Source organism: Carica papaya, chromosome 6 (genome assembly GCF_054855325.1).
Source record: "Carica papaya isolate Zhongbai chromosome 6, ASM5485532v1, whole genome shotgun sequence".
NCBI classification, from domain to species: Eukaryota; Viridiplantae; Streptophyta; class Magnoliopsida; order Brassicales; family Caricaceae; genus Carica; species Carica papaya.
In genome coordinates, this window is record NC_142314.1 from 18851488 (window position 1) to 18868357 (window position 16870).

Here is a 16870-nt window from a genome sequence, read left to right on the forward strand (position 1 = left end):
CATGATCTCATGAGCTTAAGAGGTCACAATTTAGGCCTCATGAATGATAAAGGTTGGCAAGGTCCAAATGAGTAGAAATCAAAACTGAATTCAAGTTGAACAAAGTTCACATAGAGAGAAGTCTAAGATGGATCAAGTTCAAGGTGCAGATGGTTATATGGATGGAGTACCACTATGTCGAGTGGAGCAAGGACAAGATCATTGACCAATAAAATCAAGAAAGACTTTCAAGTTTATGTTAAAGGATGGATCCATAAAGAAAGAAGTCTTGGGCTAAACTTAGAAGGCCTTAAAGGTGGAGGCACGAATGATGCAGAACTTGGAACCAACAATGCAATCTAAAACCTAGCATATAACATCAACATGTATAAACTTAAACTCCTAAGTAAACCCTCCTTTAACCCATAATCAATAATGTAAAGACAAACTAAGGTAACTGAGAATTAAGAAATTTTGAATTGAAAAGACACCACGAGTTTTCTTCGATAAGTAGATCCAATTCCTAACTCAACGAGATAGTTGAAGAACCTCCCTAAAAAGCACTCACAATCAGTGCACTAAAAGCAAAATAGTTCTTGAGTTTGATTAATTTTAAAGTGATGTACGAAAACCTAATGTTGAGGCCTTTATATAGGTATTCACCCAAACTAGTTCTACTTGAACTCAAAAAGTAAAATTCAAGAATAATTCTAATTACAACTCAATTTAGAAAACTATCAAAATAATGATTAAAAATACATAAACCAAGTAGAATTAAAAATCTTCTCTCTTGACAAGTGGTGGTGTTTTGGCCTAATTCTCCATCGTTTATTTGACTTGAATTTGGTCTTTAATATTTAATTAATTATTATTGTGGAAGTTGAGTTGAAGATGCTTTAAAAGCTTCTAAATTGAAGTAGAAAACAATTCCTCTTCCATGAAAAAATAAAGGAGAAAATCCAAGAGAAAAAAAAAATTTAAGAGAAAATCTAGGAAAAAAAATCCAAGAGAAAACGTAGGAGAAAATCTAGAAAAAAATCCAAGAGAAGATATGAGAGAAAATCTAGGATTTTCTACCATGAGATGAATGAGAGTCTAATCCTGGCCATAACTTGTAATAATAGGATTCTTTTTCTCTTGTTGTGATAAGGATTCTAAATTGATAAAAAAATATCAATTTTAATGATGTAAATCTCTTGAAACCTCGCCTTACTTGGTAGGATAAGGATTATTGAATTCTTATGAGATTACTTGAAGTTGAAAGTTATTCATGTGGAGAGTTGTGTTTGATTGCAGAAGAATGAAAAATCAAATGTCTAAACAAAAGTTTTCTCGCATCAACCCCCCTTCTTCAAAATGCTTTTTTTTTAATTAAGACATTCTCATGTTTAGTTAACCGACTCTGCTTCTTGTAAGAAAGAAGCAACACCACTAGAGAAAGAAAAGTTCAAGTTGGTTAAAGTATCTTTTCTTTTTTCCACTTAGGAGTCATCATGTTCTTTTTCTCCTATGGCATTATTGTTTTTTTTCTCTGATGGCATCACTTTTCCTTTCTTTGGGGGCTTTATTTTCCTCTTGATTGAATCCTCTTTTTTCCACTTCATCACAAGAATGGACCTCCTCCTCTTTAATTAAGCTCTTGACTTTTGATGAAGTAGAAGGGAAGAAAAAGACCGGTTTGCACAGGAAATCTCTTCCCCATTAAGAGTCCATCCCAAAAATAGATTCTTCTTTTGAATTTCATAAATTATTCCATGTTAAGGAGAAAGTTACATGCGGCTAAGAAGAATAGTGCTAGAAGAGAATCAAAAATACATCGTACAAAGAAAATAACTCATAAGAAGAGTTCTAGAGGGAAAGAATTCTCCCCCGCATAAGAATCCTACCCGACGACTAAGAAGAATAATGCTAGAAGAGAACCAAAAAACCCTAATACCAAAAATAGAGAAAAATATTTTTTTAGAGATTTAATTTTAATAAAAAAAATTTTTGAATAAATTTCTAATGCTAAAAAAGGATTAAATAAAATAAAATGTGTATAACAAAATAATTTTTATGGTAGTTTGTTATAAAACAAACCTGATGAAACGTTCGAGGGGTAAGGAAAGCTTATCTCCCTTCTTTTTTTTTGTCATTTTCCTAAAACATTGACTGTTTTCTTTTTATTTTTTGTTCCCTATTTTTCATTTTCCCTCTCATTTTCTCTTTCTCTTTAGTTACAATCCACTAATTTTTTTTTTGAATTTTAAATTTTGCTATACATGGGACATAATTCACTAAAACATAATAATTAAGTATAAAATAAGTGTTTTTTATGGGTCTAAAATGACCATTATGACCCTGGACAATTTTCTTAACAGTTAAGAAAATTTGCATAAAATATATATGGTAACCAATCTTAATGTATGAAAGAAAGTTAATAGATGGATATAATTTGAACTGACGAGATATGTGTAATATCCCAATTTTGCTAAGCATTATTTAATTTATTGAAACTTACGGAATGAATTAGGAATTAGGAGATAAATAAAAAAGAAACAAAAAAATATAATAATGAATTTTAAATTTTGCTGTACATGGGATATAATAGACTTTAACATAATAATTAAGTATAAAATAAGTATTTTTTCTGGGTCTAAAATGATCATTATGACCCTGGACAATTTCCTTAACAGTTAAGATGTAACGACCCCGAAAATATCCAAAAAAAATAAATGATAATTAAAGTGTGGAAGTGAAATAAATATTCAAGACTTACATTCCTTACACAATAACTTAAAGTATCAATTAGTATTACGGAATTCACATTTTTAAAAGAAATACAAAGAAATAAGGAAATGAACGAAAAATAAAGAAAACTAGCATTCTACTCGCAACCCTCTTACGGATCGGGCTTTAGATCCTGGTCCTCTTGATCTGAAATGGTTAAATAAGGGATGAACTACACTAACCCAGTAAGAATATTACGCTATATCATCGACAGAGAAATGAAGATTGGTAGAAAAAAACTAAAAATAACTAATAGAGCACTTAATTAAACAAATTCATTTATCAATAATAAAATCATTTACCGTCCACTTGCCGTAGTGAGATTTATAAAAACAACATATAGAAATAATAACATTATAAATATCATGATTTCATATATAATCGGTAACATAGCACGTATTATACTTTCATATTCAAATCATCGAAACAACAACTGCCTCTTTTTATCAGCCTATTGGTATCCATGAGGGTTCATAAGGATGTCTCCGCTACGCGTGAACCCTTTCTTTTAACATACTCAATTGCGGGCCGTCCCCATACCCCATCCGGTATGAGCGCCAAACTATTAATCCTTAATAACCCGTCTAGTATGAGAGTGAAGCAAGCCGTCCCCATACCCTGTCCAGTATGGGCACCAAGTTACCAAGTCTCCATACCCTGTCCGGTATGAGACACGTTCACGGTAGGGTTCCCTGTGTACCTAGTCCGTCCACCATCTCCCAGGATGTCCAGTAAGACTGTTGTTTCATCCAGTCACTTAATCACACAAGTTTTTCGTTTACCTTTAACCTCCATTTTTTCAAATCAACCGTAATCACATAACCAAACAAACATGCATTAGGGAATGCAATCATATCTCGGTTTTTTAATTTAACATTGTCACATAAGGCAGCAATACATGCATTCAAACCATAAAATCGATAAATCAGATACTATCATGCATTTAGACTATAAAATAAATCAACAGAAATCAACAAAGAACAATTTCGGTTCTGACTCCATTAGTAACCCATAATTAATTATAGATATTTTCTAAATTTTACAAAATACAATATTATTTAAAATTAAACTTCAATTCCATAACAGATGATAGGGTAAGGAATTCTTACTCAATTTGATGCCTGGAAGGCTAAACTGTTGACTGCACCCATTGGCGGTTCCTAGTTCTCTAATTTTTTTTCAAAAATTAAAACATGCTATAAGTACCTACAAATGTCCCAAACAAACCCTAAATCAGTCTCAGGGCCCATTTTAGCCAATTTCTCTAGCACGACGGCTCTGCTGTGCTCCAGCGACATTGCCACCGCCCGGGGCGGCGGTCCACCTTGGGTCAGCTATTTTAGGCCGTTTTTGGTCGGATTCGGCCGATTTTTCATCAATCCATGCGAGAAAACATGTTAAGGGGCCTCGGTTGGCCAAAAAAACATAAAAAATTGAAATTCACCAGCGGCGGCGCTCTCCAGTGCGGCGACTCCTCTAGCTCACATTGTAGTTGGGAGTTTTGCTTCAGTCAACCTGTAGAGAAGGAAACGGTGATCACAACGGTGAAAAATTTATGCATAACAGGAATTGGGAAGGGCCTCATCGGAGGCGTTTTGTGCAATTCTCCGCGGCGACAGCACCGTGCTTTGCCCACGTTTTACGGCCAATCGGCCGGTCCTTTAATCGTAATTTGGCCATGGGTGTATTTAAAATTGAATTCTAAGCAAAAGAAAAAATGTTTACCTCTTTTGGCGGTCGGAAAGGGCTCCGACACGGTGGCGGATGGCGGTGGTCTCCTTATCGGCGACTGGGTCTTCTTCTCCGGCGAGGGGGTTTGACAGCTGGGGTTAAGGTTTGGTGTGGATGGGGGTTATTTATATCTGTTTGCTTTTAATCTTGACCGTCCATCGTATTTGATCTGGACCATCTGATTGTGATTAAATAGGAAATGAATCTGGACCGTTCATCGCAATCTAATCTGGGGCGTTCATCGCGATCTAATCTGGCCCATTCGATCCCGTTCAAATCTGACCATCCGATCGCATTTGGGAAGGGAATGCATTTGGGCCGTTTGTACGCGCGGGAATGGATCTGAGCCATTCGATCGCGGGCACATGGATTGCCCGCGTGGCCTCCCGCGTGCACCGCGTCAGCGTTCGTTGCCACGCGACGCGTTCTAATTCGTCGGAGCTGTTGACCGGAGGTCTGGCCTGCTTCTGGTTCCTCGGGCATTCCCTTGCATAATGTTGGGCGTTACCACATATGCGGCATGTGTTGTTGAGGCGATAGCAAGGTCAGTCCTCATGATCCTTGCCACAATGCTAACAGATCTTGCCGCGTTCTGCTGCTGGAACCTGAGGGGGAGCCTGAGACATCAGCCTGGATCTCTTGAACTGTTGAACAAGTGCAGTGGGTGCTGGTATGCGGTATGGAGTTGAGGGCCTGAGGTTCCCTGCTGCTTGAGGGAAGGTGCGAAGGCTCCTCTTCGCTAACTATGTCTTGGCCAGAACAGTCGAATAAATACTAAGCTCAAGCACAAACAACTGCTGTATGATCTTAGGACGGAGACCCCACTCGAACATTCTGGCCTTCTTGCTTCATCCATCATACTTTCAGGAGAATATCGACCCAACTCTGGAAACTTGCGAGCGTATTCTAATACAGTCATGTTCCCCTGGACCAACTGTGCAAACTCCATCTCCTTCAGATATTCGAGATGCTCTATGAGGTACTCTGCATGAAAGGACATCAGGAACTGTACACAAGTAACAGGAAAGGGCAAGGTGGTCTGCTTGAGTTGCCACCAGCGGTCTGCTTCTCCCACCAGGATGTAGGTAGCAAGGATGACTTTCTGTTCGGGGATCACCCTGAGGGTCTTGAAAGCCTTCTCTGTCTCAGATAACCAGAACTCGGCCTCTTCAAAGGAGTATCCCCTTGTAAAAGTAGAAGGATTTAGCCTTTTATACATTTCTATGTATCCTAGGTCCATCATGAGAGGAGCTGGGTCCCGTGGATGAAGGACTAGGCTGGGCTAAGGATGGATTGGATGGCCCTGCAGTGGTACTTAATGATATGGTGGGGGCACTAGATTGTATTGTGGTGGTGCTGGGTGACGCGGTGGCTGGGGCACCAGATCATATTGTGGTGGTACCGGGTGGTACTCTGGAGGAGCAAGGTCATATTGGGGAGGCTCGGGATCCTCTTGCTGCAGGGGTGGCTCAACCTGTGGTAGCGGGGGAGGGTCAAGCAGCTCCCTCATTTCCTCCCGGGCCTGCTGGGCAGCAATGACTCTCTCCACCATCTCAAATAACCACTCAACATCCTCTCTAAGCGAACCCTCCCGGGTTGCTTAGTTTAGTGAGGGTCTTCCTCTCCTCATCTATCTGTACTTGCATTTCACAAGGAATGGTTGAGCTTTGATACCAACTGTAACGATCCCGAAAATATCCAAAGGAAATAAATAATAATTAAAGTGCGAAAGCAAAATAAATGTTCAAGCTTTACATTCCTTACACAATAACTTAAAGTACCAATTAGTATTAAAGAATTCACCATTTTTAAAGAAATACAAAGAAATAAGGAAATGAACGAAAAATAAAAAAAAAATAGTATTCTACTCGCAACCTTTTTACGGATCGGGCTTTGGATCCTGGTTCTCTTGATATGAAATGGTTAAATAAAGGATAAGCTACACTAACCCACTAAGAATATTACGCTATATCACTGACAGAGAAATGAAGGTTGGTAGAAAAAAACCAAAAACAATTAATGGAGCACTTAATTAAGTAAATTCATTTATCAATAATAAAACGATTTACCGTCCACTTGCAGTAGTGAGATTTATAAAAACAACCTATAGAAATAATAACATTATACATATCATGATTTCATATATAATCGGCAACATAATATATATTATACTTTAATATTCAAATCATCAAAACAACAATTGTCCCTTTTTATCAACCTGCTGGTATCCATGGGGGTTTATAGCGATGTTTCTGCTACGCGTGAACCCTTTCCTTTAACATTCTCAATTACGGGCTGTCCCCATACCCCGTCTAGTATGAGCGCCAAACTACTAAACCTCAATACCCCGTTCGGTATGAGGGTGAAATGGGCCATCCCAATACCTCATTCGGTATGAGACACGTTCACGGTAGGGTTCCATATGTACCCGGTCCGGACTGTTGTTTCATCCAGTCACTTAATCACACAAGTTTTACATTTACCTTTAACCTCCATTTTTTCAAATCAATCGTAATCACATGCATTAGGGAATGTAATCATATCTCGAATTTTCAATTTAACAGTAGTCACGTAAGGCAGCAATACATGCATTCAAACTATAAAATCAATAAATAAGATACTATCATGCATTTAAATTGTAAAATAAATCAACAAAAATCAACAGAGAACAATTTTCGGTTCTGGTTTTATTAGTAACCCGTAATTAGTTATAGATATTTTTTAAGTTTCACGAATATCATATTATTTAAAATTAAACTTCAATTAAATAACAAAGGATAGGGTGATGAATTCTTACTCAATTTGATGTCCGAAAGTTAACTAAACTGTTGACTACGCCCACTAGCGGTTCCTGTTTTCCTTGAATTTTTCTTAGAAAATCAAAACATGCTATAAGTACCTATAAATCTCACAAATAAATGCTGCCACGCGACGCGTTCTGGTTCGTCGGGGCTGCTGACCGGACATCCTACATGGTAAAACTTCTCTAAATTGTATTTTGACCCCTGGTTTCTGTTTTTTCTTTCAAAAATATCCCCAGAATTCAAATTTTCACCCTTTCCCCCCAAATTTATTTTTAATTTAATCCTCCATCAATTTTACTTCATTTTTACTCTAAATTAAAATTAAAAATTAAAAAATTAAGAAATTATATTTATAAATAAATCTTAAATTACATTCAAATTTAATTTAGGGTATTACATAAGAAAATTTATGTCAAATATATATGGACAATTTCGCTTATAATTTCATTTCAAGGAATGTAGTCCACTGCATTTGTTAAAATTTTCATGCTCATTTTGTTATGATATGAATGATTGGTGCCTTACCCCTTGGTACTAGGGTCGGGTCGTTACAATATGTATATATCATATGTCAATTCAATTTTTTTCCTCCCCCAAAAAGGTAAACAAAAGATCTAGAAGAAAACACTGCTTGGATTTACACATAGTAATCAATTTTTATAATCAATTTTACAACACCACCAAAATATTCACGAGGAGAAGAGAGCCGCACAAATAAGCTAAATACAAACAGCTAGCGGCATATATACCATAGAAACAGGAAGCAAATAATTTGATCATTCATAACAAAGTTTTTGTACATTGAGGAAAAGATCTAAGATATACATATACACATATATAATTATATCTACATCGATATAATAAGTTATTAGACTTAGATAAATACTCACATACAAACTTTATTATGATAAATATTTCACTATATATATATGGTGTGATATTACACACTGAAGAAGTTATATTTATATTTAATCATAAAAATTTTTAACTAAAAGAATTGAGGAAAAAGTTAGGAATCATCTAAAAAAAAATGTCTTGAGCTCGACTTTGCATGGTTGTGCTCCTGAAACTTCACAAACTATCTTGATTTGAGTATTTTATGTATCATTTAAGAGTATTCATTATACAAGATGAAATTAAAATCAGAAATCTAGTGTGCGAATTGTATGGTTGACCATGCGGTAGTAACTAAATGCTAATCTTTCAATCGTGTTATGCATCTTGCTTGATATAATATGTTTTAGTTCTTTTATTAGTTTTTCATTTTTATTGTTCTATACCCTATTCAATTATGTAATCTAAATGCATAAAAATAAATTTATATTATTTTTTTTAAATAGTTTTATGTTGTTTTTATCTTATGATTATGTTCTAATTTCTTACTTATTAGTTTTAAATTATGATAACTAAAATTTTCATTATTTTAAAAAAAAGAAGGTATTTTTTTGTTGCATGGAAGACTCACCTCTCTCCAAAATTCAAAAGATAAAGCTAAAGTAGGAAACCTTTTAAAAGTTTACTAACCTATGTATTCTAAGACTATCTAGAATGCAAAAACAAATAATTAAATCCTCTGATGATAATTAAAGATTGATACCCCATATTTCACTTACAAGTTTTGTTGTAAATTTTATAAATATATATAGCATAAAAGGAAAATCAACTTAATTAAATAGTCTATGTTATAGCTACTATACCATGCGTATACATAATAATAATATTGACACCTGTACTACATAGTTACATACTTACTAAAAAAGTAAAAAGAAATATGTTATCGAGATGTTTTGCTAAATTACTTAATTTCTGTATTTATTTTGATTAAAATTTTCTATATATATAAAAGACAATATATTTGTAATAAATTTATGTAGAATTTTGGCTCATATGTAATATTTATAGATGCCAATTTTTTTTTAAAAAAAGTTATCATTTATAGTAATTGTGTATCAGGATTCATGTTGTTTCCAGTTTTCTGTGGCATTGCCTACTATTATTGGGCGCTCCTACATTTTCTAGTGCATTTGCATCTCATTTTTTCTTTTATTGTTGTGTTATTTTTTTGATGACTTTTTGTTTTTTTGTTTTTTTTTTGTTTGTATTTCATGTTGTATGGTCTTAGAATTCTTTATGTCACGTCATTTGTGCCTTTCCGTTGGTCTGGATTGAGGGAGATGTCTACCATTCATATTTGTGTAATGTCTTTTTACTAATCTTCAAATCATTTCTTACATTTCAAAAACAATGTGCATATACATGATTTGGGCATTTTATATATCCTTTAAGAGTATCCATTAATGATGTTGAACTTATTAGTCTTTTATCAATTAAGTTGATCTTTTGTTTATACTTCATTGATTAAGTAATTTTGTATCAATCTAGGTTTTTAAATAATCACTTTAGCATATCATATAAGATGATATTAGAATAAGAAATCTAGCACTCAAATTACAAGATTAGTCATGTGATAGTGACTTAAAGGTAGTCTTTCAATTATGTTATGTATATTGTTTGTTGTATAATCTGTTTTGGTTCCCTTATTATTTTTCATCTTTACTGCTCAGTACTCTATATAATTTTGCAATCTAAATACACAAAAATAAATTTGTATTATTTTCTTTAAATGGTTTTGTGATGTCTTTCTCTTCTGATTTTATACTATATGTTTGCTCATTAATATTAGATTATAATAAATAAAATTTTCATTATCTTCCAAAAGAAAGCCATTATTTTCACATAGAAAACTTGTCTCTCTCCGAGACTCAAACACTATAGCTAAAGTAGGAAACATTTAAATCCTATCAACCTAGATATTCTACAATGCAAAAACAAATAAACCAAGCTCTCACTTGACTCTTAGAAGAAAAAAAAAAAACATACATTAGGAGCCACTATTCCAATCATATTCTTTTAAGGATTGATACTCCGATTTCACTTTTATATTTTTATTGTCAATCTTATAAATTTATAGTGGCTAATGAAAAATCAACTCAATTAAATATTTCATGCTATAGCTACTATTCCATACATATATGTAATACTATTGATACACGTACTACATATGTACGTTCTTATCAAAAAAGTAAATGAATATGTTATTTACACTTTTTACTAATTTATTTAATTTCCTTGTTTATTTTAATGAATATTTTGTATAATTATAAAAGAATAATAATACGCCATTTATAATAACCCTAATTATAAAAGAACAGTAGTACACCATTTATTCATTTAGAGGAAGTTAACTTTGTGCCTTTAAAAATCCTTATCCATTTAAAGTACTCAAATTAATATGACATATTATGTTAAATAAAGTACTTAAAAATAAATTATACTGAAAAGTTCACTTCAAGATACATTAATAACTCATTTTTCAAAAGTTATATAGTTGTTACTTATAGTAATCATTTCTTCGCAATTAAAACTATCCAAAAAGTCATTTCTACTTTTTGATACCTCTATCATAGTTAGTACACTCAGCCATCTAACTTTATGCATGCTATATATCCACTAATCATATAGTGTTAATATTATTTAGGTAATTTTTGTAAATGTATAAATAATAAATTGAACAATTGGCTTGAACTTTCTAATGAGAAGATTTAATTTTTGTAAAACCTCTAATCTTCAACATAAATGATACTATGAAGAGATAAGATATACATATATATATATATATGGTATAACAACTTCAAAAATCCTAATAGCTAGAATTTTGGCAAAAGATTGAATCTCTAATATTGTAGTTTATAAATGGTATTAGAGATGATCTGAAACTAACAACTAATATTGATGGATGTGTTGGGTTTCTATATTGAGTACATGAATTTTGTTTGAATTCTATAATGTCTTTCATAAAGGTCAGATGAAGAGGATGAGAGAAAAAACTCTTAGAGTACTTAATTTTCATGAAAGATTCTCTAATTATATTCTATTATTCTAGATGGAATGAAATAACAAAATCTCCCATAATTAAAGCTTTCATAAGATCAAAGATAGTGAATCACATAGGCTAACTCAAGTTCTAGTACTACTTATAAAATTGGTGTTCTAAATGTAGTTTAACTAATAAAATATTAGTAAAATATTAAAACCTATGGTACTTTCTGAGAAAAAGCTATAATGCTTTAAAGCAATCAAGAGATACTCCTCAAACTAAATATATCCCTGATTCAAAAATTTAAGAATCTATACATAATGCAATAAGATGTCATAATTCCCACTTAATTCACTAGAGCATATAGATGTATATATATGTATATATGAAGAATTCTTGGTGTATTTGTACATCAATATAATCTAATATTAGATTTCCAATATATTTATATAGATAATCATATAAAATGGTGATTAAATATATGAGCATGCTAGTGTATAAATGAACTAATTCATACTTAATAGATGACAAACTTCATATAAGGAAAAAAAAAAGACAGAAAACATATTTAAAAAAAATTTAAACTTAATATAAGAAAAGACTCATCGTCACAGCATCAAATACAAAACACATCAAATAAAGAGTCTTCCAACAGTAGTACCATTAATGAATAAATGAAGAAAATAAGCCTCAGGTCTGCTGTCTAGTAGGTTTTTTTTTCCTATTTTTCTAATTTTTTAAACCTAATTTTTAATTTTTTTTATTTTTTAATAATTTTTCAATTTTTTTTTGTATTTTCTAATATCTTATTAAGAAAAAAGCTACATCTTTTTTTGTTTTTTAGTTATTTTTATGATGAAAGTAAAGAGAAATTAAAAAAGTTCAAACAAATTCTAAAAATAAAAGATGATGTTCACTCATCACCATCCATATCGATCACGACGGCAGCACAAGGGTGTGATGGATCTTAGTTGTTGAGTTCTTAGCAATCCTTCTGTATCTCCTTATGGTTGATATAATCTTCCCAGGATGAGCTTCAAGAAGTGACGTTAGTAGAGAAATATTCATCGTCTTCAAGTTTGTAGCCTTCCTCATCAAATACTCCATCACCTCTATTTCTTCATCAGTTCCTCAAAAAAACTTCATAGTGAGTTCTGACAGATGATCTCTCATGCACTCGTGATCACTTGCCCCTACACCTCCTTCATCCCTATTCTCGAACTAGTTTTTTTAAAGAAAAATGAATACTTTCATGAGTTTAAATAATTACATATTATATATACATGTATATATAGCATATAGGGTATATATGTATATTTACCTTCATGTGTATGGAAAATGGACATGTTTGCATGTATAATTCTTCTTGACAATGAGTGATGCATAGTATAGAAGATAGCAGGCAAAGAAATGATTTGTTGCATACTTGAGATTTACATTGAGATTCCTCAGACACTCAGTTGGAAAGCTTCTAGGGAAATGTCTAAGGGCATATGATATCTCAAATGCTAATTAAGGCATGTGGGTGTCAGATAGAAAAATAGAATAACAAATGCATGATAAAATTTGTATACAGTGGAACAAATTAATACAAATTCCTTATATATATATATATGAGTTCCAATTACATACATGTAACTGAGGTTAGAGGTGGCTGCAAAATACAATGTCAAAATACAAAAGAGGGCCACTTCTTTCACTATGCTATTGGACTCATCAGAGTGCGGGAACGATCATGCACTCATGTTTTGTGGATCCACAGGATCCTCATAAACTTCAATAGATAGGTTAGCTAGCGGTTCCTCATTTTCTTTCTCATCTGGTGGGAAGACATAGAAAAAGTGAGTTTTATATGCTCAGAAAGGAAAATGTATTTAAATAACATCGTAAGGTTTTAAAGGTGAATTATTCTAACATACATACTTACCGTTTGATTACTTGTAGACCTATGTTACCTTATGAAAATAATTTATTTACTACAGAAAACATCACGTTCGTATAATCAAAACAAACATGCATCATACCAAAAATAAAAATAAAAAAAATAAATCATGAAATGCTCATATTTTTGTGTTTTCGCGAAGTCATTACAACTTCCATCTCTTAAGGCAAATGCAGATTTTTAACTATCCATGTGGAATGACCATATCAGATATAGATAACGACAATTTACTCAGGCACATGTCCAACTTTCTAAACCATAATATGATCTATGACCACGACCATACCAACCATAGTGGTCCTATTAGATATTCTGTAGTCACGACAATACTTAGCCAAGGGTGACACTTAACAGATATACGCATCACCACTCTCTTCAGATGGTACGTCGTTATCCACAGGGAGTAATCCTTTTAAGTGTTTCCAGACTAGATGGGGGAGGGGAAACAGATACCCTGGGTGGGGTTAGGGGAACAGATACTTCTAAAAGATAAAAAGTCTAACGAGACATTTGATGCATTATGTATATCAATACAGATACATACTCGGACCATTCATACTTTATTCTAAATTTCTCTCTTTTTTTGTTTCTTTTATTTTCTAGATAACCTTACCGATTTCATATTATTTTAATTACATGCAAATCATCAAGTGTTTATAAATCACATAGCATGCTTGAAATTAAGAATAGTTCAACTTAATAAACAAATAAACACAAAAACATGCAAAATAGATAAAAATCACAAATTATCAATTTAATCCTTTTTTTTAAATCTAAAAATACCACTTAAGACGTTTAAAGAAATACTAGATTTCTTATTAAAATCTTGATAATTTCTTCTACACCGTTATTTTTTCTTCCTTTCCTTCTCTCTCTAGATCACTCTCTCTTTCTCTCTCTAATTCTTGAAAGGTGGAAGAATGGAAGTGTGGGAAAAATGGCAAGGAAGGGCCCCAATTTATAGAAACTGGGAGCCATTGGATTTTTACCAAGTGGCAAAATCCGGTGAAGAGAGAGAAAAATCTCCTCCACTAGCGGCGGCGTACTACTCGAGGCAGCAGTGGCTCGTACGGCGCATTGCAGGCTAGCCTACAGGCACACGGTCCTCCCTGTCGTGCGTGCAGGGCCTAGGGGCTCTAGGCATCGTGCTCGTAGGCCCTAAGCACATAGGGGTCTACCCGCGCAGGCCTGTTGCATGGATGGCACGTGCACAGTGTGCAGCACTTGTCCGCACGCACAGTGTGAAACACCTATCTGTGCACACAGTGTGCTGCACCTGTCCGCGTGCAAGGTGACATGTGGACGACTCGCCTACATGCGACAGGATCACATGGATGAGGCGTGCGTGTTGTTCACATGTGCCGCGCTTGCTGTGCACACATGCGTGTAAATTAAATGAGTTCAATGCGACCTAAGGGATCGAATAAATTGGATTTTCCAAATTACTTAAGCACAGTGATTGGTGGGGTGTTAGATCCCCCACACCTTAGAAAAATTTAGTCCCCAAATATGTCTCAAACAGGTCCAGATACTTCTCCCTCATCTCGCTTTTTAATTCCCATGTTGCTTTTTCTGGGGTATGATGTTGCCACTGTACCTTCACCATGGGAATCGTCTTGTTGTGTAAAACCTTATCGGTCCACCCAAGAATCTCCATGGAGATTTCCTCATATGTCATATCAGCTTGAATATGCATTTCATTGTGAGAAATGATATGAGAAGGGTCAGGGTGGTACCTTTTGCGCATCGAGATGTGGAAAACATTATATAAACCCATAAACTCTTAGGGTCTATAAGGCGGTATGCCACTGGTCCAATGCACTCAATGATCTGAAAAGGCCCCACATATTGAGGGCTTAACTTCCCTCTTTTCTCAAACCGCATCTTTCTCTTGTAGGAAAAAACCTTGAGGAAAACTTGATCTTTAACGGCGAATTCCAGGGGTCGCCTATGATTATTGGCATAACTCTTTTGACCACTTTTGGTAGTAACCAAGTTCTTGTGGATAATCGCAACCTTCTCAATAGTCTCTTGGATGAAGTTTGGTCCCAAATGACGCTAGTTTCTGACTTCACTCTAACAAGTGGGAGAACGACAAGCCTACTCTACAATGCTTCATACGGAGCCATGCCAATGTTGGAATGGTAACTATTATTATAAGTAAATTCACATAGGGGAAGATACTCATACCAGTTATCGCCAAAATCAAGTGCGTAAGCACGCAATATATCTTTTAATGTCTAGATTGTTCGTTCTGACTGACCATCTATTCAGGGATGATAAGCGGTACTGAAATACAATCCAGGCCTAGAGCTTCCTGAAAGTTGTCCCAGATCTCGATCAGACACAATGCATGAGGGAACACCATGTAGTCGAACAATCTCATCAACATATAGGCGGGCTAATTTTCTGGTGGAGTTAGTGGTCCTAATGGGCAAGAAATGGGCGGTCTTGGTTAGTTTGTCAACGATGACCCAAATAGCATTCTGACCAGAATAGGTCCTGGGCAATCTTGTGATAAAATCTATAGTTACATGCTCCTATTCCCATTCTAGAATCGTGAGGCCTTATAACAAATTGTCAGGTCTCTGATGTTCTGCCTTAATTCTCTGACAAGTGAGGCATTGGGAGACGTAGTCGACTATGTCTTTCTTCATTCCCGACCACCAGCATTTACGCTTCAAGTCCTGGTATATCTTTTGGGATGGATGGATAGCTTAGAAGCATGAGCAGTCTTGAGAACATTTACCCTTACAGAAACGAGAATCTAAATTTGATTTCGAAATCTAAATAGTCCATTATATGAAATCATGAAATCAAGAGATTCATAAGAAAAGAACTAATCTAGATTGTTGGTGAGTTATGGGTCCGTAGACTGAGCTTCTCAGATTTTTATGAAGAGATCCGGCAAGGCTTGGATCTGAGCAAGATAGGTGCCTTTGTCGTAGTAGCTGAAATAGAGGGACTATTAATTTCCAACTAGAGGCCATGGTTTGGGCCAGCATTGCAGACTCTTTTCAGCTTAATGCATCGACAACTACATTTCCTCTACCAGGGTGATAGATGATCTTATATTCATATTTCTTCAGGAGATCCATCTAGCATCTCTGTCTCATATTTAACTCCCTTTGCAAGAAGATGTACTTCAAACTCTTGTGGTCAGTGTAAATCTTGAAAGTTTGACCAAACAGGTAATGACACCATATCTTCAGGGCAAAGATAATGGCCGCCAACTCCAAGTCATGGGTAGGCTAGTTTCATTCATGAGATTTTAATTGTCGGGACCCATAAGTGACCACTCTATTGTGCTGGATCAAGACACACCCCAAGCCAATATGAGATGCATCACAGTAGATCTAAAATATTCTAATAGTGTCAGGGAGGATCAACACAGGAGCAAAGGTAAGACGACGCTTCAATTCCATGAAGCTTTCATTGCATTCGTAATTCCAGATGAATGGTACGTCCTTCGAGTGAGTCGGGTCAATAGAGCAGCAATGTTAGCAAATCCATCGATGAATCATTGGTAGTAACCTACCAAGCCAAGGAACTTATGTATCTCGACCACATTGGTGGGAAGATTCCAGTTGACTACTATTTCAAGCTTGAAATACATGACCGAGGAAGAAAACCCGATCTAACCAAAAAAAGCATTTGTTAAGCTTGACATATAGTTGGTTCCAATGAAGGGTCTCCAATACTTCAATCAAATGTACTGCATGTTCCTCTAGACTCTTGGAGTACACTAAGATGTCATCAATAAATATG